Genomic DNA, 27,346 nt, shown 5'->3' with positions numbered 1-27,346 from the left:
ACCACTGGGCCATTTTCAACCAAACTTGGCAGAAAGCATCCTTAAGTGACGGAATTTCAAGTTTTTCAAATAAAAGGCCATGACCCCTTCAAAGGGGGAGATAATAAAAAAAAAATGAAAAAAAATAGGGTGGGTTCATTTACAAATCTTTTTCTCAAGAACCACTGGGCCAGAAGAGCTGAAATTTACATGAACACTGCCTGACATAATACAGATTCAAGTTTGTCAAAATCAAGACTCCCGAGGTAGGGTGGGGCCACAATCGGGTATCACAGTTTTGTATACAAATATATGGGTTACATCTTTGAAATCTTATCAAAACCCACTGGGCCAGGAAAGTACAAATTTACATGACAACTTCCTGACATAATGCTGATTCAAGTTTGTTAAAATCATGGCCCCGGGGGTAGGGTGGGACCACAATAAGACATCACAGTTTTACATACAAATATATAGGGAAATCATTAAAAATCTTTTTCTGAAGAATCACTGGGCCAGAAAAGTTTACATTTACATTAAAGGTTCCTGACATAATGCAGATTCAAGTCTGTGAAAAGCATGCCCCCCTTCTGGCGGGGGACGGGTGGGGCCACAATAGTGGATCAAAGTTTTACATGCAAATATATAGGGAAAATCATTAAAAATCTTTTTCTGAAGAATCACTGGGCCAGAAAAGTTTACATTTACATTAAAGGTTCCTGACATAATGCAGATTCAAGTTTGTGAAAATCATGCCCCCTTCTGGCGGGGGACGGATGGGGCCACAATAGGGGATCAAAGTTTATACAGAGAAAAATCTTTAAAAATCTTCTTGTCAAGAACCATTAGGTCAGAGAAGTTTACATTTACATGAAAGCTTCCTGACATAGTGAAGATTCAAGTTTGTAAAAGTCATGACCCCCGGGAGTAGGTTGAGGCCACAATAGGGATTAAAGTTTGACATACGAATATATATAGGGAACATCTTTGAATATGTGCCAAGGTAACTCAGGTAAGTGATGTGGCTCATGGGCCTCTTGTTTGGTTGGTTCAGGAGCTTTTGGAAAGCACATGCTCGAGGTCCTGTTCTGTAGGAGGAGAGAAGGAATTAAGTAAGTCAAATTGGTTAGTTGGTTATTATCTCATAGCAAAAACAGGTATATTAATGATGTGTGAATTGTTTTGTTTTTTTCCAGAAAATATTACCAAACACTTAATTTCTATGTTATGCATATTCTGAATAAGATAAAGGTGTTGAGGAAAGAATTCATATTCCCCACAAGAACAGTAATTTCTATTTTGGATGTTCAAACATGACTGTAGACCTATTAAGAACTATATTATCCTCCTCTCTTTCTATCTACACAAAATCTGATCAAAAATATTAACTTAATGTATTTCTGACATGTAGAAGTTTAACTTTCAATCATATTAAACATATACAATTTATTATGCACATGTTCTTAAAAGAAGTGCATGTAAGTACTTACTTATATGTACTTAGCTTATTCTGTTGAGGTCATCAGACAAGTTTGACACCCCCACCTGTGTGTACACCCCGCCCTCTGTACCCCCCCCCCCCTCTCCCTGTGAGATAGGCGTGGTGATTAGATGATAATCGTCTCTGAAAATTTCCCGTCTAATGGGGATAATAACAGTACTTCATAATCCTAACAAATCAATATCATGATATATTAAAATTCCAACGGCGACTAGATAAAATACATGAAAGATTTCTAGATCTGTGGCTTGTTCCTGAAAATAAAGAAAAGTGACATTGGAGATGCTTATGAAGTTTAATCTTTGATAAAAATCAAGATTATCTCGATATCCGCGATCTTGGTGACATCGCAATGATACTGGGTACGTAGTTTGAAATGTAATAATTTACCGTTAAAATCTTTATCTGTCCAATGAGACAGCCTCTGAACTTTAAATGATATTTATTAACTCGTACACGGTAGATTTTACCCACTAAACAGATTAAAAACAATTACAGCCGGCTACCGATAAACGAGAAGACTAAATATTGGTTAGAAATCAATAATGGTTGATATGATCGATCTAAGTACACATTGCATAAGAATTGTCATCACAAAGACTGCACGAAATGAACCCCATTAGTGTCTTTATTTTGTCAGTAAGAAGCAGGTCCGTTTGATGGGAATAGGTCTCTATCACACAAAGAAGGAATGTTTCTCAAACCTACCACCATCATTTGTCTTACCATGATTTCTGTGATTGATGACGTGTAAGTACCAATATTCATGAGACAAGTTTTAAAATGTTAAATTTTCATGGCATTTATATCGAGGATGTCTTCACATGATACTTATGGTCTGAAAATATTTTATTGTATTAAAAGTACGAATGGGTTGGAAACTAGTTCCTATTACTTTTGAGTTCCTCTCCACAAATATTCTGTACACAATCGTCGTAAAGTTGGGAAAAGTAGTATATGAAAGGCGAAGACCACGAACAGTGATCAATCTCATAACTCCTATAAGCAATACAAAATAGAGTTGGGCGAACACGGACCCCTGGATATACCAGAGGCGGGATCAGGTGCCTAGGAGGAGTAAGCATCCCCTGTCGACCGGTCACACCCGCCGTGAACCCTATATCCCGATCATGTAAACGGAGTTATCCCCAGTCAAAATCAGTGTGCCAAGAACGGCTTATTGATTGATATATACATGTAAATATTATCGGAAATAAAAGAGTTGAACATTTACATGTACATACTAAAGAATCTTCCTTTTTATATATATAGGACAAAATGCGTACATTCACACCATTCGGTAATGCCAGGTTCCCCAAAAGGATAATACGGTATCAACTCTTTCCAATTTACTACAATGTTAGCAGGTTAGAGAAAATCGTGTCTTTCAAGAAGCATATAAAAATTTGACCTTGACCTATTTCTGACTATTGACGTTTTATGGATGCAGATTTGGCATAACAAATGTAGTCTGAATCACGCCTTATTACAAGAAAATCACCAAGAGTTGACCTAGAAAATCCGTAATTCATTCTGGGGGATAATAGTAGACACATGTGGATTTCTGACCGCATATTCAGATAGTACTTTAAGCGAAGTTTTGCTCGTTAAGGTAGATTAGCCTATTTAAATGGGGATCAGCCTGCAAATGGGATCTAAGTCCTACTTCTGATACAAGGGAGACATTGTTTTTATGTAACATCGCAGAGACGGGGCTGCTCTGTGGGACCAAGCCCAACTTATCCTGAAAAAGTCAAGGGATTGTCCCAATCGCCTTTCAGTAAGCCGAAATTCCCAGACCAGTGCCAAATGAATGCGCAAACTCTTAGTTTGTGGCGGTCAAACACTGAAGAATCGGACTGAAAACAAACAACACATGTACATGTAACAGTGAATCAGCTGATTGTTGTTTGGAGATTGTTGTGTCTACATCTATGATGGCGGACGATTTGGATTAAATATTTGTCTTGCTTACCATTAAATAACAGTAGAAGGTTGTCACCTGATAGCAAACCTTCGTAAATGTCTTTCTTGGACCCCAGTACAATCGTGTAACCCTGCACAAAACTCTAATTTATTCATGTTGCTAAGTAATATTTTCATCGTTGAGAGTTTTAGTTTGCTAAATTATATGTTTGAATCAGTTTGGTTATGATTGCCCAAGGGAACAGTATGAAGATGGAGTAAACTAATATACATGAATAATTCATTTCCACAGAGCAAAGAATTCACCGTCATTAGGAGATTTTTGAACGATATTTAAAAAAGAAATCCTTAATGAACACATAATTCTATTACGGAAAACATCATCGGTTACATCTTCATAGAAGCGATATGAAATTTTATGTATATGTACGCAATACAAAATGTTTGATAATTGAAAATTGTCCAATTTTGTGTATTCAATTTCTTCAATAAAATCTCAGTGACGCACCCAAATTTTACGTTTGTAGTTGTTCGTTCATTGCCCCTGGCTTAGTGCTCTCATTTGCCGACACATTGCAAGGAGAACCAAGAACTCGCTGTGTTATATACAGATGCTTTACAACCATCTTCAAAACGTTTGACAGGTGTAAATATACATATTACCCACAAAAGCGCACGGGAATATTTTGATTCCATTCATTCATGGTTTTGTAGACCTCAGGTCTTTCATATAAAGTGGCGCAATTATTACACCAATTATTCACAGTGAACAGAATGCGAATTTCTTTCTAAATATTTGAGCAAGGACAACCGTATTGATACAAATTAATTGGTTAAAAATATTTCAAGAGGGTTTTAAATCATTTTTGAGCATTAATTGCATGTTTTTGGTCTTTCTAATAATCTAATGGACACAAATGTAGTGTCCCCTCGACGAGGAACTGGTCAAAAGCGTAATAATTACCATATGGTTCTAGACACTGCAGTGTCGGCTCAAAACGGATCATTTTCTCACAGCTTTGTTAATGCAAATATTTTCATTTGCCAAAATCAACAATGCTTATACAGGTAAAGTAGGTAAAGAGAGAAAATATCGGAGAACATTAAGAAATTCCAGCAGGTCACTTACGAAAGCGTGAAATGAATTTTCTTTACTTGGCATTTAATCAAAAGGTTCACCATCCCATTTGGCGCTTCGTTGACATTTTGCATACACCTGCATATTTCCGATGACTTTTGGCAATCTATAACCAAATATAACAAACACGACACTCTATTGTATGGTTGACCTTGCTGTGAATTGATAATATTTGTTGATAATAATGCACAGGTTCATCTTGCGCTTTGATGCACATGTTACAAACTCACGTTAATACACAGATGTAATATGCAAATTGAGTACAGTAGTTTAATTCGATGTCTATAAACACGTGAAATCTGTGTTAATTAATGGGAAATTAAAATCGGCTGTTGTCACGAATGTTTTAAAGAACATCAAAGTCTTTTCAATACCGTCCACAGTATAATGGTTTTGCATAGGGTACATATTTTTAACCATAATTCATTAAGATATTGTTGTGTTATACTAATTAATCTTTGAATATACGTCAGCTGCACGGACAATTAAACCTTGCCATTGATGAGAATGGATATAAAAGTTCATTAACCACATATGAATATATCTCGACAATCGGTTAAAAGCCTGCAAATTTTGTACTCTCCATTCACAAAGTCTGGGGCTGGCGACATTAGAATCAGGATAGATGTCGGCACCACAGTATGCTCACATTGACTTTCTTTCTCTCCATTCATGCTTTCTTACAAAAAGATTATACCATTTACTGACGACCGGTGGATTTCAAAGGATTAAATCATCCTTAATTCTTCATCAATAGCTTTCATGTAAACATTATCTTTTGACTGATTTTTATCAAGCGATATTTCAAACACGACAACCGACCTCAAACTGAAAAAAAAAACCTATCTGGCATTAAAATTAATTCGCCTATTTCATCATTTCATCAAGCATTTCATGTATTTGTGCGTTTGTATTTTAAATTTTTTAAAAATCAATTTGAAATTCTATACGAATGACTACATGTTACTCGGGTGGTCCTGGTCTTTGCATAGGTTATTCTGGTTTAGTTAACAATGTCACCATTATTTACAGATTGATACAATCCTATTTTTAATGAGGTGTTAAAAGGAAAATGGACATAAAGTATTCTGTATTATTTGATCATACATTTCGCATTAAATATGCAACGTTTGTTATCCCAAGAGGCCAAAGGAATTTCTCAGTTTCCGGTTCAAAGATGATTTCCTTTAAAAAAATGGTGAGAGTGGAGTTTTACCTCGCGTTTTTGTCTGATTATATGATAACAAATGAGCGGTTGAGGGCTTAATGTTGCAAAACCAATACAATTATTACCAGAATGTTAAGCATCTAACTCGCTCTGGTGGTCTTCATGATACTTTCTAATAAATACTTTAGCGATAGACCAATAAGTACATGTAGCATTATCTACCTTGGTACACATTTCATTATCTGTAAACACATACATGTACTTGTTCTAGAAATTGAATATTTCTAGCATTCCATTATTTTAAATCTTGAATTTAAGTACAGGTATATTTTTTCAATCTCGTTCCAAATGTCGTCATCATCCTTATGGATTTTTTCACCATTGGATAAGACGTTAGGAATGATAAAGGTAAGAAGAGATAGGTGTATTTCTAGGTAGACACCTGAAATCATTTCATTTTACACTGATTTTGACTACGGATAACTCCGTTTATCTGATCAAGATACAGGGCTCACGGTGGGTGTGACCGATCGACAGGGGATGCTTACTCCTCCTAGACACCTAATCCCACCTCTTGTATATCCAGGGATCCGTGTTTGCTCATTTCGCTATTTTGTATTGCTTATAGGAGTTATGATATTGATCGCTGTTCGTTATCTTCACCTTTCATTTTACAGTTGTCTTTTCAATGTGTCGATGTAGCATTTCAAGCTATTGGTGGCATACTGAATGAATACAACAATGACAGCTTCCGTTGCTCTAATACATGCATGTACCGTACACGTGAATCATCGTTGTTAATTACCTGTACGTGTGTTTTCTTTATAAACCATACGTGTAGGGTTTTAATTCGCGATATCAGTATCACCATGTCACATGTACTATATTGCATAACTATGGGGAAAATATGCATGAAAATCTTTGTCATCGCGTATTTAGTGTAATTAATCTGCGGGTGTAAATTTCCACGTGTACGATATCATTCAGGATGGACAGGTTTAATATTGCGCATTATCTAATGTATTCAGATGAGGTTTTCGCAATTTTGTCTTTGGTTTAATCCTCTTGGGATCTGAAAAGTTTCCCATTTCTTAATGGAGAGGTTTTTGTGTATTGAGAGTAGCAGTAGTTTACACAAGTATTCCACCGTGCTGTGAGCGAGTCAATATTGACCGTGCCCTAAATATTTGGTGTACTTTAACTCCAAAGTTCCATTCACAAAATTAACAATTATCAATCTCTAAGTGGGGATTTAAAACCGCAACACTTGTTGTCAGCGACCTCTTGGTTACCATTCATAAATGGGGGTTTGGTACGCAGTAATTGAGATAAAATGAGAGAAAGAAAGATGGAGGGGGGTGGGTCTCAAACGAATCCGCTGTCAATAGTAATTCATTGGACGCAGTTATCATCTATCTAGGCTTTAAGAGATATTTCAAAGTAGAAGATACATATATATATATATATATATATATATATATATATATATATATATATAAAAGAAAACGTATATATGAAATATGTTTTAACTCTAGAATTTGACTGTAGAACGGTTTAAATGTTTTTCTAAAAATTAGGTACGGAATAAATTATGTAAACTTCTGATTCAGATATCAGTTGTGTAAATCGTTCTACAGAAAATTTCAGCAATCCTTGTATAAAGAATTCTGAATAGGAAATGCTGTAGTAGATGTGTACGTCATCAATGTTTGGTTCGAGTCAAATCCTTTTTTACAACGCACAATGCAAAAGAGTTGTGTTATATTTGTCAAAAGTTACATATCTAGACTTCAAAAGTAAAACGATTTAAATATTTTTGATGAATTAGACTTTTAATTAATGAAAACTCCAATGAAATAAAGAATATACATTTGCATGCACAATGCATCTGCAACATATTTCCCATACACAGATATAGAAACATTTTATTACTTAAAAATGTCACTCTCGGTCCTAAAACCTTTCGTAAACTTTTCAATGATTAGTACTCCAACAGATTCTAGAGTTGTCTCTCTTTCATAATCGAGATGAGGATTTCCCCCCGAACAATTTTGAATTGTCTTTCTTAACCTGACTTTGGCTACTGAAATATTTTATTTTAGAATGTCATAGAATGCTTCATTTTGCTGTCTTTGTGGGATTTTCTATCATTTGGTCAAACAACAATGTAAATCGGTCATTAAAGGGGCATAGACAGAACTAAATATGAATGTATCAGATTTTAATGTTTACAATGCTCAACTAAGGTATTTCTAATGGTCAGCAAAAAATTGAATGTCAGTTGTTGGGTTACAAGTGAGATACAGCACTCACAATTTTTTGTTATGTAAACAATGTTTTTGTTTATAACTCGAGTCATAAGACACCACATATTCCCCGATATCTGCTTCGTACATATTTTGCCGCTAATATTAATTTTCCGTAAAATATCTAACAACTCAACTGTATGACAAACGGGTTGATTACAGGTTCTACATCGTCAACTTCCCATATTTATGTAGCAATATTTAATTATCACCTGTATAAGGTGTTTATGGGGAAAGAGTACCAATTCATTTCCCATAGACTTTGGCCCTCTCACTAATTAACTATATTAATTTTAAACAAATGACTGCAAACATTTCAAAGTTCATTCCAAGTGCTGATTAAAAAACGACAAAAATTATATAGGGTCCCGTTGCTTTTATAGGCCAGATTTGTACTTTTTAACAACACATAGCAATCTGCAGTAAATTACACCCTTCATTGTAAGCACACCCCTACCATGATAATTTCCTCAGGCATTTCTCGATTTTGTGCGATAATTTTTCATCCTGACAATTATTTAAACCTCTATAATATTTCTTTCAATTCCAAATAATTTTACTCGTGATATTAGTTAATCACTCAACACCTAGCTAGTCATTTATACATCCGCTCAATCTTGGGGTAAACTGCGTCCGGGTTACACATCCGGGGGTTTGGTACTCTCATTCCTTATATCTCTCAACTGATTCGATACGCAAAAGCTTGTTCTGCTTATGATCAGTTTTTAAATAGAGGCAGACTATTAATAAACAAGTTGATGTCACAGGGGTTTCAACAGTCTCGTTTCAAGTAGGCATTTCGCAAATTCTTTGGTCGTTATAACGATGTAGTTTGTCAATACATGTACAATCTGTCATTGGGTCAAATGCTGTCTGACGTGTTTCATACCGATTGTTAGTCCGTTCTTGGCACACTGATTTTTACTACGGTTTGCTTCGTTTACCTAATTAAAGCATAGGGCTCACGGCGGGTGTGACCGGTCGACAGGTGATGCTTACTCCTCCTAGGCACTTGATCCCATCTCTGGTATATCCAGGGGTCTGTGATTGCTCAACTCTCTTTATGGGAGTTATGAGATTGATCATTGTTCGTCATCTTCACCTTTCACATACATTGCTTGATAGGAAATATCACATTTAAAACAAAATGAAATGTGACATGCACTAGAAACTGTTTAACTGAATTCATATTTAACTTGTAATTGAAAAAAAACCCGGCTTTATACGACACTTTTACTACATGTAGTATATTTAACCTACGTAAACAAAAAGATGAGCCGAGCCTTGTTTACATAACAAAGAATTGTGAGCTCAGTATCGTAAGTGCAGAGTTAGGAGAAGAGGATTGATCGAAGTGTAGAGTTAGGAGAAGAGGATCAATCGTAAGTGCAGAGTTAGTAGAAGAGGATCAATCGTAAGTGTAGTTAGGGAAAGAGGATTAATCGTAAGTGCAGAGTTAGTAGAAGAGGATCAATCGTAAGTGCAGAGTTAAGACAAGAGGATCGATCGTAAGTGCAGAATTAGGAGAAGAGGATCGATCGTAAGTGCAGAGTCAGGAGAAGAGGATGGATCGTAAGTGTAGAGTTAGGAGAAGAGGATGGATCGTAAGTGTAGAGTTAGAAGAAGAGGGTCAATCGTAAGTGTAGAGTTAGAAGTTAGAAGTGTACACAGCAAGGGGGATTCGTAGATTTCCAAATTCAAGAACTACAGATAAATGTTTTTATAGTTATACCCGCACTTTCTAAAGAAAGTTCGGGTTGTTACCCTGGTCTGTCCATCCGTCCGTCTGTCACACTTTCTTCTTCCTCAAACTGCTCTCTCTCTCTCTCTCTCTCTCTCTCTCTCTCTCTCTCTCTCTCTCTCTCTCTCTCTCTTTTCCATGGTAGGCAGTTGAAACTGTATGTAGTGAAAATGTAAGTTTAAACAATGAATTCAGTCGTGTTTTGAAGATTTGGTATATCGAGGTTTGGCTTTAAATACGTACAGTACTTTGTTTTAATAGCGTTAGGCGTAGTTGTCAAATTACTGAGTCAACTTCTCCATCCCCTTTTGGAACTGAGGATGCAATGACATAGCCAAATCACACTGTGGCTTCTTTGCTAGTTAAACATTATAGGATTCAGCGATATAAAGGGGAGGGGGGTGTTCCAGAAATCCAAAATAAAATAAAAAAAATAACGAATTGATAAAAATACTATAGTAAATATACGTGTATAATCCAGTGCTAGTTAATCTTTTATTTAACTTGTACATTAAAAATAATTGCCTACAAATATTAGCAGTATCATATATATATTTTTAAAAACTACAAAGATGTCCCACAGAAAGGGAGGGGGGTGCCAATCCCCGGATTCCCCTCTGGATTCGCCATTTGGACGGAGAGTATATTTAAAGGCAAACACTTACGTACGGGTATTACTGTCTCATGACAGCATCTAGTTTTATAATGTGAAAATGACTCGTTTTAACTTTCATCAGCAATGTTTGTGTAACATCTGATTGAATACTTATCCACACGATTTAAAATGTCCAAGAAAAATATGTCACGTGTGTCTCCTATGCAGACTTTACACCAGATATCCTGGATCCACCACACCAGCAATTGTCTTAATATGGCAAACGGGTAAAAAAAAATTTGAAAGTCATCGGAGAATACATCTGATAAAATTAAATTTCATTTTTCTTCCGCTTGCTTCCAAAAACATCAATAGCCATACTCTATTTATAGAATTGGGTAATCAATCAATTAATCAGGTTAAACTCGAATTGGAGTAAGCCTTTTTATGGATATTGATAGAAAACATGAGACAGGGAAGATAACTTTCATCTTATGTGCAAAACCTGCACCCATAGCACATGCGCTTTGGGCACTTCCTTTTCAATCTTCCGTCAAGCTACAAAATTCAACATTCCTCCTCCCAATTTGTTATTTTAAGTAAATCATCTTTTCTGTCTAAACAAATTAGTGTTGTTGCTTTCTGTTGTTGGTTGATGGGTTGTTGTTTTTTTTCAGTCAGAAACTTGCTGTCTCTCGACCTTCCAGGGGATAGTCCATCCGCGTCATAGATCTTCTTGTGAATGTTGTTGACACGGACTTTGTGCTGGCCGAATTTTGCCGGAAGCGTGATTCCCCAGGGTCTGTGGCTTCTATCATTGTATCTTTGTGTTGAAAAAGTCGATGTAGATCACCGTCTTTGTAACATAGACCATTCCTATTAATTTACTTATCGCCAGTCACTTATCATTGCATATCATTGCACCTATTCATCATTGTTTATCATTTATTCATTATTCATCTTGGGTGCTTCCTGGTATCATTATTCTCATCTTGCGTATTAGTTGATAAAGTCATGACAGACACTACCAATCAACGTCAGGCTATTTTGTTGACACAATGTTTGTAGCTGCTGCTAATGAAACGTCTAAAATTGTGTGGGATACATACAAGGAAATCCGAATCAATGGCGATGAGCTATATAGCTACTACTAATATATTTATTAGTCATTTTCTACTCTCTGTAATCTTCGAGAGGACCACTTAAGAGATACTACTATATGTACGTACATGTATGTTAGTATCTCACAAGTGGTCATCTCAAAAGCTTACACAAAGTAGAAAATGACTATTGAGAACGACTAACGAAGTTGATCGGCGGGAAATCATATAATTTGGAAAACTTAATGGATTTATTTTTTTCATTGGGTGCAGAGGGGGATTTATACATAAGATCTGTATATGCTATCCGCGCTTCAGATGCCTAAGACTATTGCTTTGAAGAGAGTAAAACACACAACAGGAAAACATTTATTTATTTTTTTGCAAATGCTTCTCGACCAATCAGATTCGAGTACTTTTAACATGAAAGTATATTCAACATGAAATAGCTTTAAAAAAAACCCAACAAAAACAACCCCCCACACCCACATATAATGTCTAAGATTTCAAAATTAAGGATTATCTCCCTCATGCATAGCTCTTATCCTTAGACGAATTTGGCTCCACTTTTTTGGCACGCTGTTTTTTGCTATATTTAGCTCTATTACTTCAGAGTTATTTCGGATTTCAAACATTTCGGTTGAGCATCACTGAAGAGACATTATTTGTCGAAATGCGCATCTGGTGCATCAAAATTGGTACCGTATAAGTTTTACACTCTAAGAGTACAGTACTAGTATGCCCCCATTGTTGATGAATGACCTTTGGTATATTAGGTAATTCAGAAGAAGTAATAATAGTGCATATCTGTATTTCTAATTTTAGATGTTTTGGTGGGGTTTTTTCAGTCAACGAGCGCTTTCGTCTCAATGTAGAGTACTTGAGAGAGAGAAAATAACAACAAAACATGAAAAACAAACAAACAAACAAAAACTCCGATAGACCCAGTCAGATTTATGTAGGTACACTTGAAAACTTGCAAAAAAATTACAAGAAAAATGACCACTGTCTTATTTACTGCGCTCTATGCACATCTTAAGAGTTAATTCAAATGTTTCATACAAATCAAACAAGACTTCAATTTCAAAAATTACATCGAATGAATTCAAAAATGTCCCTATCAAGAGAACAGTTTTTATGTATAGCTTGCTTCAAACCGTCCGTGTGATGTCGTAAAATATCCATTCCTATCAACCCACGATTGAATTCGCTGTTGATTGCGCATGTTTCCCTCCAGGTTTCATTCTTTTGATAATAAAGTCCAGATTTAGACCTTTAGCAATCAGTTCTCCTTAATAGGGAACCGATTGAAACCGAGAATTTTACTGCATTTTTCTCCGCAGATTTAGATTGAATTACTTCAATTCATTTAGTTGTTTACAGCGATTACGGGCTACATGGCGTGAAAATAGCCGTGAAACAGAGAGCTTCCTCTCTGATAACAATAGAGAACAATCACAGCTCTACAGACAGAAGATTTCTGCTTGTGTTCAATCCTCGATTTTGATTGATTTTTCACCTAACAATTTCGCAGTCACACCAGACATCACGACATTCCCTCAGTCGCCTGTTCCCATCTCGCCACGTAACGTTCTGAAGTTTTATATGACTGATTCATGCCTATCACACTTAGTTAATCTGGTATGTTTTTTCTCATTTCTTCAATTTTATGTTAATGGATTCGTATTTACACACAGTATGGATTCACATATATCGTTGTCTTATTTCATTTTTTTTTCAGCCAGTTTGGGTGTCATAATACAAGGAAAACTATATGGAAATGGTATGTATAATATTTAGATCAAATCTAAGGATAAAAGATCTCTGTAATGTAAGTGTTCTTGTATTTACAGTATCTACGTGCAATAAATTTGCCTACTTTTTATAAAATGAAAAAAAAAAAAGAAGTTTTTTTTGTCAATCTTCTTTTAAAGGGTGAATGATTTTGAGACAGTGTAAAAACTTGTTGCGATGGCGACGCAAATATTCAGTTTCATTTCCAATTCCTCAAGTAACCCTTGATGTAAAATTTCGGAAGTTTCTTTGAATTCTTTTGATATTAAGTACATATATATGTAAATAGAGATACAGAGTGTTGAACATAGAGATAATGTGAAGCCATTAAAACACCATTAGTATCATAAATAGATATCTCCTATCTTATATACACAAGAGAATTTTTAACCGATTTGTGCATGTGCAAGATTATTGTTATTTGATGTCATTTCAAACTCGTTTATGGGTTGTATTTGAAAACAGAATAGACAACCGTGTTACTGAAATCAATTTATCTTTAATTTATTGCCCGAGTAGGCGAGTCAAATATTCCTCATTTTAGTGTAAATTGCAAGTTGATGGATGTATGTCTATATTTAAATTTTATTTATAAGTTTCATTTATACATACAATTCGATGAGAGATATTTTACACCTAAATGCATTTTTATAAAATTGAGGAGTGAATAATGACATATCATCCTAATATATTTGAATCATTTGATGCTGTACCATGATGAGAGTTATAGAATGGGTTCTATGATACACTGTCTTTGCATTATCCATCATAAAACTTGATCAATGTGTAACATATTATAAACTTAAGAGTCACCTTAGCAGGCCTTATTCCCTGTACGTATTACATCAAATGGCCACGTTAACAGGAGGATTCTATTACTTATAGAGATAAATGACTTGTGTGTGCTGCTGCAATGGTTACCACGTACGAGGGTATTTAAATCGTAAGAATTGTAGAAGTATCTTCAGAGACTGTTTAGAATGGTCAAAATGCGTGACTCCGACTCTGAAGGACAGGAAGATGTGTGTGTGTGTGTGTGTGTGTGTGTGTGGGGGTAGGGGGGCGTGCATGCGTTGTGGTTTTGACAGACGGACTGACACAATTTTTAGTTTTAAAACAGAACTACACCCGACCTGCTGAACAGAGTAAATTGTTTTGATTTTGTGAGTGGCACCTTATTGCACAAGAGGAAGTTACAAATCATCAACCTATCCCCTCACTACGGCATTCTTAATCGTCACCCTATCCCCTCACTACGGCATTCTTAATCGCACGAAATCGTCACCCTATCCCCTCACTACGGCATTCTTAATCGCACGAAATCGTCACCCTATCCCCTCACTACAGCATTCTTAATCATCACCCTATCCCCTCACTACGGCATTCTTAATCGTCACCCTATCCCCTCACTACGGCATTCTTAATCGCACGAAATCGTCACCCTATCCCCTCACTACAGCATTCTTAATCATCACCCTATCCCCTCACTACGGCATTCTTAATCGTCACCCTATCCCCTCACTACGGCATTCTTAATCGTCACCCTATCCCCTCACTACGGCATTCTTAATCGCACGAAATCGTCACCCTATCCCCTCACTACGTCATTCTTAATCGCACGAAATCGTCACCCTATCCCCTCACTACAGCATTCTTAATCATCACCCTATCCCCTCACTACGGCATTCTTAATCGCACGAAATCGTCACCCTATCCCATCAATACGGTATTCTTAATCGTCACTCTATCCCCTCAATACGGCATTCTTAATCACCACCCTATCCCCTCACTACGGCATTCTTAATCATCACCCTATCCCCTCACTACGACATTCTTAATCATCACCCTATCCCCTCACTACGGCATTCTTAATCATCACCCTATCCCCTCACTACGGCATTCTTAATCGCACGAAATCGTCACCCTATCCCCTACGGCATTCTTAATCGCGCGAAATTTATTTACGCGTAATTTTGCAATCCATCTATCATGAATTCAGAAGTTACGCTTTTGTTATTCATTTCTTTCATTTCAATATCAATCATCACTAATGATTTCATTGATTTATGGCTTTGGAATACATGTAGCTTATAACGATTTCATATAATTGTTGCGATTTGATACATTAAGACGATTTCGCGGAAGTGTACACATAATTCCGTTATAGGGACTCCTCTTCCCCGCCTTTTTTCTGCGGAACTCGTGTTATATCGAGCTTCCGAAGTCCTGATTCTGCCTTTCATTTGTTTTACTTATGCATATGCGTCATGTTTAGCAGACGACCATGTCTGGCCTTGGGGAAGGAAGCAGATGACGGGGTGATGCATATATTTACAGTCACCTGATAATTTACATTCAGAACACGCGTGCGTTAGCTGCATATTGTATGCACATTTTATCGCCTAGGACAGATATTTTTGAGAATGTTTCACGAAGACAAAGAATCAAGTGTTTTCCAATCATCTATATTCCTGTATTATAATTCAGTCAGTCATGACCATTGTGAACTGAGAACATATTGATCTTAAATTAAAAACAAAAAGTCTTTTCTAGTACAACTGTAAAAAAAAAAAATGAATTGCTCAATATCTGATTAATTGATTTACTTTCCGATTATTACTTCAATATGATTTGGATGAAATTCCTCAAAACCATGCTTCAGTTTTCGACACATTTGGTATCCCAGTCGCTGGGTCGAATGAATATGAGTTACCGTACCTAAACTGGATTCCTAAACTACATAAAAACCCTTACAAACAAAGATACATCGCTGGATCCAGTAAGTGCTCTACCAGGTCAGTATCTTTGCTCCTCACGAAAATATTAACAGCTATGAAGGAGAAACTTCAAACTTACTGTGCGACTACATATGCCAGAAGTTGTGTAAATCAAAGGTGGATTCTAAAAAATTCTAAAGAATTTTTAGCTACCGTATATACTCGCCTATAAGTCGGATTTTTGGGAGTCAATTTTTGGCCCCAAACCTTATGTCCGACTTATAGGCGCGCCCTAAGAAGATTGGTATTTTTCTGGGCGGCGAAATGTAGTGTTTTTTAAACAACTCTGACGATTATCATGGAATACCACACAAATGATTATTGTTCACAAATATCTAGACATATTGTATTGTTTGTGTATTTTAAAATCATGTATAAAGTACAAGTATTTACATATTTTTATCTAGTTAAAACTAATTTACATACCAATAACTAATACTTTCAATTCAACTAATCTATCATTTATCTTTAAAATTGAATTACGAACTCGATTTAATATTGAAATATTCATATGTATACCGGCTGAAATATATTTCATAACAGATTGAATATTGTTAACAGATAATTTAGATCATCATTCTTGACTCTTAAAAACTCTATTGTTGATACAATGAATTATACGGAATCTCACAATAACAGTTTGCACGAGGCGCGTGCCACTAAGTAAACACGGTGTCAGGTACTGGTAATTAGACCATAATTGCTTAGGTAACAAGGGATCATTGCCCATAATAGAACAAGGGTTGCGTTTAAACCCCAAATAGATATGGCTTGGATATTGAGCAGATCATATTTATTAATTTCTCGAAATATTTGTTGAAACATAGGTAAAAACACTAGAGCATTGACTTGAAATTTTCAACCGAATCTGACAAAAATTTGTACCGACTTATAAGCGGGTCAATGGCAAATTCCTACAAAATAACCTTAAAAAATACAACCGACTTATAGGCAGACCGACTTATAGGCGAGTATATACGGTAACTTGAAATTGCAAAACTTTTCTCAGATCAACAACATCAAAATCTATGACTTTTCAACACTTTACACGACAATTTCTCACGATAAATTAAAGACTAGACTTTTTGAAATCATAGACAGTTGCTTCTTCAACAAAAATGGAAAACGGAAATATTCATATCTAGTGATCAGTCATCCTAAAAATTACTTTTTAAACACCACTCTGATTCCACGCACAAGTACTCTGAAGTTGAAATAAAAAATATGCTAGAGTTTCTCATTGACAATATCTTCGTGGTCTTTGGTGATCAGGTCTTCCAACAGTCTGCCGGAATTCCCATGGGCACGAATTGTGCTCCTTCGTTAGCTGACCTGTTTTTATATTCATATGAAGCAGAATTTATTCAGAAACTTCTACGTGAGAAGAAAATCTCTTGCTGTGGCCTTCAATTCGACATTTAGATATATTGACGATGTTTTATCTAAAACAATAATAACTTTCATTCATATGTCGATTCGATATATCCCTGCGAGCTCGAAATAAAAGACACCACAGAGTCGTCCACTTCTGCTTCATACTTAGATATTTTATTGAAAGTAGATATTAACGGCAAACTAACGACTCAACTTTATAACAAACGGGATGATTTCAGCTTCTCCATCGTCAACTTCCAATATTTATGTAGCAATACATGTATTCCATTATCAACTGCATATGAAGTTCATATCTCTCAACTGATTCGATATGCAAGAGCTTGTTCTGCGTATGGTCAGTATTTTAATCGAGGCAAGATACTGACAAACTAGTTGATGGTAATGGGGTTTCAACAGTCTCGTTTAAAGTCAGCATTTCGCAAATTCTATGGTCGTTATAACGATCCACTTTGCCAATACAACCTATCATTGGGTCAAATGCTGTCTGACGTGTTTCATACCGATTGTTAGACCGTTCGTGGCACACTAATTTTGACTACGGATAACTCCGTTTACCTGATCAAGATATAGGGCTCACGGCGGGTGTGACAGGTCGACAGGAGATGCTTACTCCTCCTAGGCACCCGATCCCATCTCTGGTATGTCCAGGGGTCCGTGTTTGCCCAACTACTGTATCTATTTTGTATTGCTTATGGGATTTATGAGATTGATCACTGTTCGTTATCTTCACCTTTCATCTTACGAAATACCTGCTCGAAATTTCCCAATTTTATCAGATTGTAGGAGGTACAGTATTGCGATCGATCCTGGTAGGGGCAGTGAACCTCCAACACATAATCGCTTTTGAAACATTTAACAAAAAAAGGTTACTTTGTGCCGCAATGGGTGCAACACCCCCTTATTGAAAATTTACTTGATCCGCCTCTGTAGTGGTAGATCTAGGATATCACGGTATTTATATTGAAAATTTAAAGTTAAGATAATGATACACGAGTTGAATTTGAAAAGGGAAGGAGGAATCAGCAAAATTGGACAGCTTATGACTGCATTTATGTTTAACAGTCAATCCCCCACAGGGAATATAACCAACCATATGCCCAGAATATTACATTATATTCCAGGTTTTATTGTATTTATCATTCAACTAAACATAATTCATAAATGTTTTATCATCTTAACGTTCCCTGGGTTTCAACTAGAATTTATAAACCAAATACAGTGAATCATGTGCCTGACTTCATTTCAAGCATATTGATTGTTCGTGTTTATTTATTCTGGATGTATCCACACTATGTAATTTCTATCACATTAAAGTGTCATGAAATTAAAAGATCTGATCTGTGAAAGAAAACATCCCTGGAATTTTCATTATACCAGTCTGGATAAAGAGAGTAAATTGGGTGTTAACTGGCTATTATTGTTCTGAGTTTATTGCCATATATTCTGCATAAAATTGTCTGATCAGGCGATCTTTGGCCGATGTAAGCTTTTTAATAGCCAGCTGCAAGCTGATGGCATACCGTGAGCGCAAATAAACAAAGAAAGGGCTCAACGCCATCCGATCTAGTTGCTGCAGACTGGTAGCAATTCATGGTACGGGACGATATCGTCCGTTGTAGTTGCTGCAGTCTGATAGCAACTTCTAGTACTAGACCGTACTGTATGTTTTGGTTGCTGCACTCTGATAGCAACTTCTAGTACTAGACAGTACTGTCTGTTTTGGTTGCTACAGTCTGACAGCAACTTCTAGTACAGTGTACTAGACAGTACTGTCCGTTTTGGTTGCTGCAGTCTGATAGCAACTTCCAGTACATTGTACTAGACAGTACAGTCCGTTTTGGTTGCTGCAGTCTGATGGCAACTTCTAGTACAGTGTACTAGACAGTACTGTCTGTTTTGGTTGCTGCAGTCTGATAGCAACTTCTAGTACTAGACAGTACTGTCCGTTTTGGTTGCTGCAGTCTGATAGCAACTTCTAGTACTAGACAGTACTGTCCGTTTTGGTTGCTGCAGTCTGATAGCAACTTCTAGTACTAGACAGTACTGTCCGTTTTGGTTGCTGCAGTCTGATAGCAACTTCTAGTACTAGACAGTACTGTCCGTTTTGGTTGCTGCAGTCTGATAGCAACTTCTAGTACTAGACAGCTGTATTGTTCGCTTTGGTAACTGCAGACTGTACCAACTTTTTATACTGAATAGTACTATATTTGACATCGAGAACCATTGAAAGTGACTCACCAGAGATACCATGTTTTCCAGAAGACTGCTCGTTATCACTGCATGTTCTTGATTTATCATCATTACATTGTTTTACGGTTTAAGTATATCGTCAAGAGATGGAGAAAGATCGTTTCCAAAATTATTGCACCAACAATATAAAGTCTTTCTGTAAAATAGAATACCGGGTATATAAAATGGTGCATGTTGTATTCAAAGAAAGGAGGATTTAAAGTGTTAGTACTGGAGTACGTTTTTTTCATTATGTATGAATTCGGCGTAGTGCACATTCCAATCCTAATGGCATTATGTATGTACCAGGTTTAATACAGACCCTAGGGGCATCTATTTTTTTTTAAGCTGACATGCGCTAAGGTTTCCAACTTAATAAATAATTTGGCCTAATGCACTTAAAATGTACATACAACTGAGGATTGTGAGTTCATTATGCGTCCTCATCGACCTTTTCACAGGCGGCTGGTGAATGTTCGCTACAGGTCGTTAGGAGTTTGGTTTTTCAATATTTACATTCCAATATGATTTTGCTATGAAAAATTTTAAGATGTGCAGTGGTTCACATGAAGAAAAAAAAAACCCAATTGGATCGTAATTCCACTCTACACAATTCAGAAAGCGTTGATTTTACAATTATGCCAATCCGACCAACTACGTTGAGAAAGTATATACATGACCATTCCATGACTGTTCCAACATGTTGGCTGACGAGCACGGGGGATTCTAAGAAATGGGATTTTACGATTAATCATATTTAAATTTGATGGTAATATAAGCATTAGGTGTTTATTTTTTAACATCTTTTGTGCTGAAAATATTTAACGATATGCAGACTGCAAATACCCTAACTCTGATGTATAGAAACAATTAAACGCAAATTCCTAAATATTATGAAAGATTACGAACACAACATTTGGGAATATTTGTCACGCTCTCACCAAAAATATATCTGTGTAATAAAATTACGAATAAATGCGGGTACCGGTACCTGTAAAGTGCGAAACGAAATCGAAACGAAATCTACCGAAACAAAACGAAACCCACCGAAACGAAACGAAACCTATCGAAACGAAACGAAACCTACTGTAACGAAACGAAACAGATTGTATAACCGAACTCTCTTTTAATTATAATAATTAAAAATGGTGTATCAGGCCTCTGTGAAAGTTACCACTTATAAATAAAATTCGCCTCCCCTTTGATGTAGGCTTTCTGCTTGACTGATACAAAGTTTTAAAAGTTGGAAGGGGGGGGGGGGGGGGGGTGAGTAAGCACAAAGTACATATCCGAAGTTTCGTTTCGGTGGGTTTCGTTTCGTTACGGTAGATTTCGTTTCTTTTCGTTTCGATCTTTACAGGTTCCCAATAAATGCAATCTTGATCAGTTGGTGAGAAATGAGCCAAATGCAAATTTAAGACAGTGGGGTCAAGGTCATACAAAAGGTCAAGTTAAAAAACCCATTGGGTCAAATGCTGTCTGACGTATTTCATACCGATTGTTAGGTCGTTCTTGGCACACTGATTTTGACTGCGGATAACTACGTTCACCTGATCAGGATAAAGGGCATTCTCTACCCAGAGTCCCGTGCTCTCCTCGCACTACACCTCTGTCAACGGTTTTTTACAGAAATCTTGTAAAAGTTTCTAATATGCAACATTTATGTTTTTGACTAAATATTTAGTCATATTATGAAATGCTTTTGGTACAATTAAATTGATGCTTACTGTAAATTGTTTAAAATCGCCGTTTTCTGATCCTAAATTTGGAACTACTTCGTAATATGCGCATGAATGTAGGACATTCACATGGTGGAGATTTAAATGTAAACATGGAATCAATAGTAAGAGAGGCTGTACAAATACGATAAATATGAAAAGAGCCTGATGTATCACCTGTTGCCAGAACTTTTAAATGGAAAGGAAACCAAAAATGATTGTTTATATCATGTGATTATATTGTCACGTGATTTCAAGCGTTGACAGAGGTGTATGTGAAGCTTGCGTAACGCGCCCTCTGGTGAGAGAATGGATAAAGGGCTCACGGCGGGTGTGACCGGTCGACAGGGGATGTTTACTCCTCCTAAGCACCTGATCCCACCTCTGGTGTGTCCAGGGGTCCGTGTTTGCCCAACTATCTATATTGTATTGCTTATCGGAGTTATGAGATTGATCACTGTTCCTTAACTTCACCTTTCATGTACATGTACCATGATCTCACCGTTCAAGATATTTCTGGATGTGAAATTTGATGAAGATACATGTAATTCCAAGGTCAGAACGAAAAGCGGAGAAGTAGGAGGAAAGAGCTATGAGAAATACACTGTACGCCGTATTCTTTGGTTATCAGCGTAGGAATAAAAAGCATGTATTTGTTTTTATTTAGCTATATAAGTTATACGCTTTCTGCAAATTATGCAATTTAACCCAATGGGATTTATAAGTAATCTTGTTAATTTCCTATTTAATAATGTATTCTCCGAGTCGGATAGGGATATAGACAGTCAGACGGAATTAAACATGGTAGAGGAAACACGTTTGAGCAATAGAAGGCGAGTTAAATTTTATGTTTAACATGAAATCATCATTCAGTACGACTATATACCGTACATGTAACTCCCATGATGTTTCTAATAATATTTTTCTCGCTCTCTTGCGCACAACCACCATGAACGTCACACCTTCATAAATATGCACTAGAAAAGTACAATTTTCTCCTTACATTCAGTAGAACAGTACTCCTTCAATACCCGTATATAATTTGTCGAAATTGTCAAATCGTATGATTTTTTCATAGTTGGCAACATTTATTGGAACAGTTATATTTCTCTCACAATATTTATAAGAATAATTACATGCATATCACTTTTACAATATCCATAGGAATAGTTACATATATATAACTCTTACCATAATTATAGGAATAGCTATATAACTCTTACCATAATTATAGGAATAGCTATATTACTCGTACAATAATTATAGGAATAGCTATATAACTCTTACAATAATTATAGGAATAGCTATATTACTCTTACCATAAATTATAGGAATAGCTATTTATAACTCTTACAATAATTATAGGAATAGCTATATTACTCTTACAATAATTATAGGAATAGCTATATTACTCTTACCATAAATTATAGGAATAGCTATTTATAACTCTTACAATAATTATAGGAATAGCTATATTACTCTTACCATAAATTATAGGAATAGCTATATAACTCTTACAATAATTATAGGAATAGCTAAATGACTCTTACAATAATTATAGGAATAGCTATATAGATATAACTCTTACAATAATTATAGGAATAGCTATATTACTCTTACCATAATTTATAGGAATAGCTATTTATAACTCTTACAATAATTATAGGAATAGCTATAGTAGACATTAACGGCAAACTAACAACTCAACTGTATGACAAACGGGATAATTTTAGCTTCTCCATCGTCAACTTCCCATATTTATGTAGCAATATTCCATTATCACCTGCATATGGTGTTTATATATCTCAACTGATTCGATATGCAAGAGCTTGTTCTGGGTATAGTCAGTTTTTAAATCGAGGTAAGCTACTGACAAACAAGTTGATGGTACAGGGATTTCAACAGTCTCGATTGAAGTCAGCATTTCGCAAATTCTATGGTCGTTATAACGATCTAGTTCGTCAATACAACCTCGCATTGGGTCAAATGCTGTCTGACGTGTTTCATACCGATTATTAAGCCGTTCTTGGCACACTGATTTTGACTGCGGATAACTCCGTTTACCTGATTAGTGGTGAGAGAATGGATAAAGGGCTCACGGCGGGTGTGACCGGTCAACAGGGGATGCTTACTCCTCCTAGGCACCTGATCCCACCTCTGGTGTGTCCAGGGGTCCGTGTTTGCCCAACTATCTATTTTGTATTGCTTGTAGGAGTTATGAGATTGATCACTGTTCGTTATCTTCACCTTACAATAATTATAGGAATAGCTATATAACTCTTACAATAATTATAGGAATAGCTATATAACTCTTACAATAATTATAGGAATAGCTATATAACTCTTACAATAATTATAGGAATAGCTATATAACTCTTACATTAATTATAGGAATAGCTATATAACTCTTACCAAGAGATGAAGGTGTTCTTTGCAGTTAATTCAGAAATGAGTTAATTAAGGCAAAGCTATTGAAGTGAATTCAGAAACACAACATGCTACTATGTTTTCGGACACCGTGTATTCCTGTTTTATTGGAAACTCTTACCTTGTGTCCAGCGTGTGTTTATGATACGTCACAGTTTTATATTGGATTTGGATTATACGAGGAATAACACAACCATTATTACAACAAACTTTAATCGCCAGGGCGCCTCAAGCCCGTGACATAACGCTACCCTTTGTAAAAAGACTTGTAAATATTGGACAGACGGGTTTACATGAAAATCTTATTCAATTCAACATGTAACGGTGGCACTTCAGTATTATCAGATGACATTAACTGAAATGAAAAAATAATAATCACTCAGGCAGGTTAGAGATTACATGTGAATCACAAACAGCTTTTCGTGGACTGTGGAACTCTTTTGTGTAATCGACAGGTAGATTTAATCGACACTCCAATCAGCCAGTTCCCCTAAACAGTAATCAGCTGATCCATGCTTCAACATTTTTTTCACGCTTCGCTTGTCATTCAAACGTAAACATTTAAGTGGCGGTTTGGCGCTGTTTCAGGTGTTGTAAGATGTGACGAAATGGTATACAACTGGTTGGCAAGGAAGAATAGCCGCAGCTTTCGTAAGTACTTGTTCTTCCTTGGTTTTAAGGTTAATTAAATATCTCTTGCATCGCAGATGATGACGTGAAGTATCGAGGTAACATGTAATCTAATAGTAATTCTCTGATGGCTAAGTTCGATAAATGAACAGTCGTATATTGCCAACGGCGTTTATTAAAATCATACAATATTGTTCAATATATTTTGTTTTTCCGAGTCAATGTCAATAAAATGGAAGGGAGATATTAAAAATATTCAACGTGCAGTGGCCATGATTCTCATTACAAAGTGTTGTTTTCTGAGATCGTAATATGCCATTTTAAAAATAAAATTGTCATTCCTAAACTGTAGCTGCATTCATTATCTTGGTTTTAGTTTTGCGATGCATTAGGCGTTGGTTATGTATTATAATTTATTTTTTTAAGTTGTTTGTTACGTAATCACTGTGGATATTAATCACGATTTGTGGAATACAGAATTAACCGCACAGAACTGTGGTAGAATTTTAGATGGATGGTCGTTTTCTCCAATAAAACCGGTCTATGTCATACAATGCTGAAACTTACGGTTAAGATAGCATATTTGTGTTTTCTGAAATAACTTGTACTATGCTATACAATGTTGAAATCAATGGTTAAGATTTAAAGTTACCATCTATTGATCATTTATCCGTCATTTACTGGTTTGATAAGACAATACAACATATCAAGCTTTAATGAACTTTTTACGACATCGTGGAAAAGGTAAAGAACAACCTGATAAATCCCATAAATAATTCAAAATTGGGAACAGGACAAACGCCGATCCCTGGAAACACCAGAGGTGGGATCAGATGCATAGAAGGAGTAGATATTCCCTGTTGACCGGTCACACCGGCCATGAGCCCTCTGTCTTGATCAGGAGTAATCCGTAGTCAAAATCAGTATGCAAAGAACGGCCTGGTAACGGATAAGAAGCTACGTAACGGTTAAACATTCAGTTCTAATGTAGATAGAATACACGTGGCCATACGTGGTTGTCCTGATACCTATATGTTATCCCCAACTTTATAAAATTCATTGGATTTTGGGGTCCCTTGCACGAGTCAAAATTAGTAAGCACTGTCAGCATACATACCTGTATCACGTGACGTGTATAGTGGCTGAGCTGTCGTGGACCAGTGCCTCGACGAGATAGGAAATTCCTTCTTGGACCATCAATGTTAACCAACATGTACATCTACATGTAGTTAAGATATTAATTTGTTCGACGATTAATTCATTTGGAATGGTGTTTTTTTTGTGTGTTTTTTTTGTTGTTTTTTTGGTTGTTTTTTTGTTTTTTGTTTTTTTTTTTGTTCTCTTAGACTTTTTAAAAAAAAAAATTATGAATACATGTAACAATTTAAGGTGTACAAAAACCATATCAGTTTTGAAAAGCTAGTACTTCAATAGAATTTCTATAGACATATTTTTTGGATTTGCTTCATAAATATTACAGGTGTATTTACTGTAAGGCTCTCAGCTGCATATCCGCAAAGAAAAATACCACAACAGCCACATTAAGCATATTCAATATTATTTTGGTACTCTTCCAAAATAATGATTATATCGGAATGCAGAATAATCCTTTAAAAAGTTGATCGACTTCATGGCAATTTTTGAATAATTTACTCGCCAGATTTGGGTACATGTATTACGCATATGGATTCAAATGAAACTCTTTGGCTTAGTCTAATTGCAGTAATACTCCAAACATTCTTATTTCAAGTGTTGCACAGTTAATAAGGAGTCATAAAAACTACAGTATATATACCTAAGTCTAGTCAATAAATACATTTGTAGACATTGTGTCCATAAGTTTTTTTCAAAAGCAAAATGTTCAGACATTTATATATGGTTGGGTTAGATACATGGCCTTCCTACTAGCTAGCTTTGGCTAGTAGGTTAACCCTTTATCCTCTATTATGGTCTCCCTACTAGTTCTAGGTTTCACTCTTTATCCTCGGTTGTCCTCGGCAGAATCCGTTACATTGCTGCTCACGTTTGGGTCCCGGGTACTCTTTGGCGCGTTCGATCTTCAGTTGAGACTGCCTCCGTTGCATCAGCTCTGACTAGTGGATTAACCCTTTAGCTTGATCGATAGAAGACTAGTCTATGGTGCCAGGGGTCTCGGGATCGGTAGAACACTGGTCTGTGGTGCCAGGGGTCCCGGGATCGGTAGAAGACTGGTCTGTGGTGCCAGGGGTCCTGGGATCGGTAGAAGACTGGTCTGTGGTGCCAGGGGTCCTGGGATCGGTAGAACACTGGTCTGTGGTGCTAGGGGTCCCGGGATCGGTAAAACACTGGTATGTGGTGCCAGGGGTCCCGGGATCGGTAGAACACTGGTCTGTGGTGCCAGGGGTCCTGGGATCGGTAGAAGACTGGTCTGTGGTGCCAGGAGTCCTGGGTTCGATCTCCAACAGACATATACTTGACTCTGGGTACATATAGGAGAAAACGTCAAGTTCTAAGGCAATTCATAAATCTATGACAAATTGTACTATTTCTAAATCATTTCCTGATATACGGTTAGGCATTGTCAAAGAACCAAACATAAATAAATGGACACAATAAATTAAAAAAAGACGTGAGACTATGACTTTTAGTTTATGAAATTCTGTTCTAGAAATATCTTTCTTTTTTAAGTTGCACATTCGTCCACCACTGTTTTTGTATTTTGTCACCATTATTTCATTAGTAAAGCAAATCTAAGTATTGATCATGAATATCCATATTGTGCTAATAAAGCGGAACGATGTGCAATAAATTGAATGACACTCAGTATGATAATTTTACCTGCACAACTTCCATTTGCTCAATGGAAATCAAAATATGATAATTTAACTCTTACATGTATATTTCCATTTCCTCCATAAGATGCTTGAATACTCGCTTATACGT

At 36.2% G+C, this 27,346-nt stretch overlaps 1 protein-coding gene across 3 annotated transcripts in view; it reads left to right on the top strand.

Moving 5' to 3' along the window:
• The first annotated feature begins 12,701 nt into the window (after nt 1-12,701).
• Nucleotides 12,702-27,346, top strand: part of LOC125663776 (uncharacterized) — a 28,187-nt gene continuing 13,542 nt past the window's right edge. Inside the window, exons 1-3 of one of the 3 annotated variants that reach the window (XM_048896139.2) lie at nt 12,702-13,095; nt 13,196-13,237; nt 24,383-24,445. The gene's annotated coding sequence lies outside the window, so the exon portion shown is untranslated. Of the gene's footprint in view, nt 13,096-13,195; nt 13,238-24,266; nt 24,446-27,346 lie in introns of those variants that run through there. The other 2 variants (XM_048896140.2, XM_056153116.1) reach the window with 2 other exon arrangements.

Source organism: Ostrea edulis, chromosome 1 (genome assembly GCF_947568905.1).
Source record: "Ostrea edulis chromosome 1, xbOstEdul1.1, whole genome shotgun sequence".
In the NCBI taxonomy this organism is placed as follows: Eukaryota; Metazoa; Mollusca; class Bivalvia; order Ostreida; family Ostreidae; genus Ostrea; species Ostrea edulis.
This window is presented reverse-complemented; position numbering and strand designations above follow the sequence as displayed.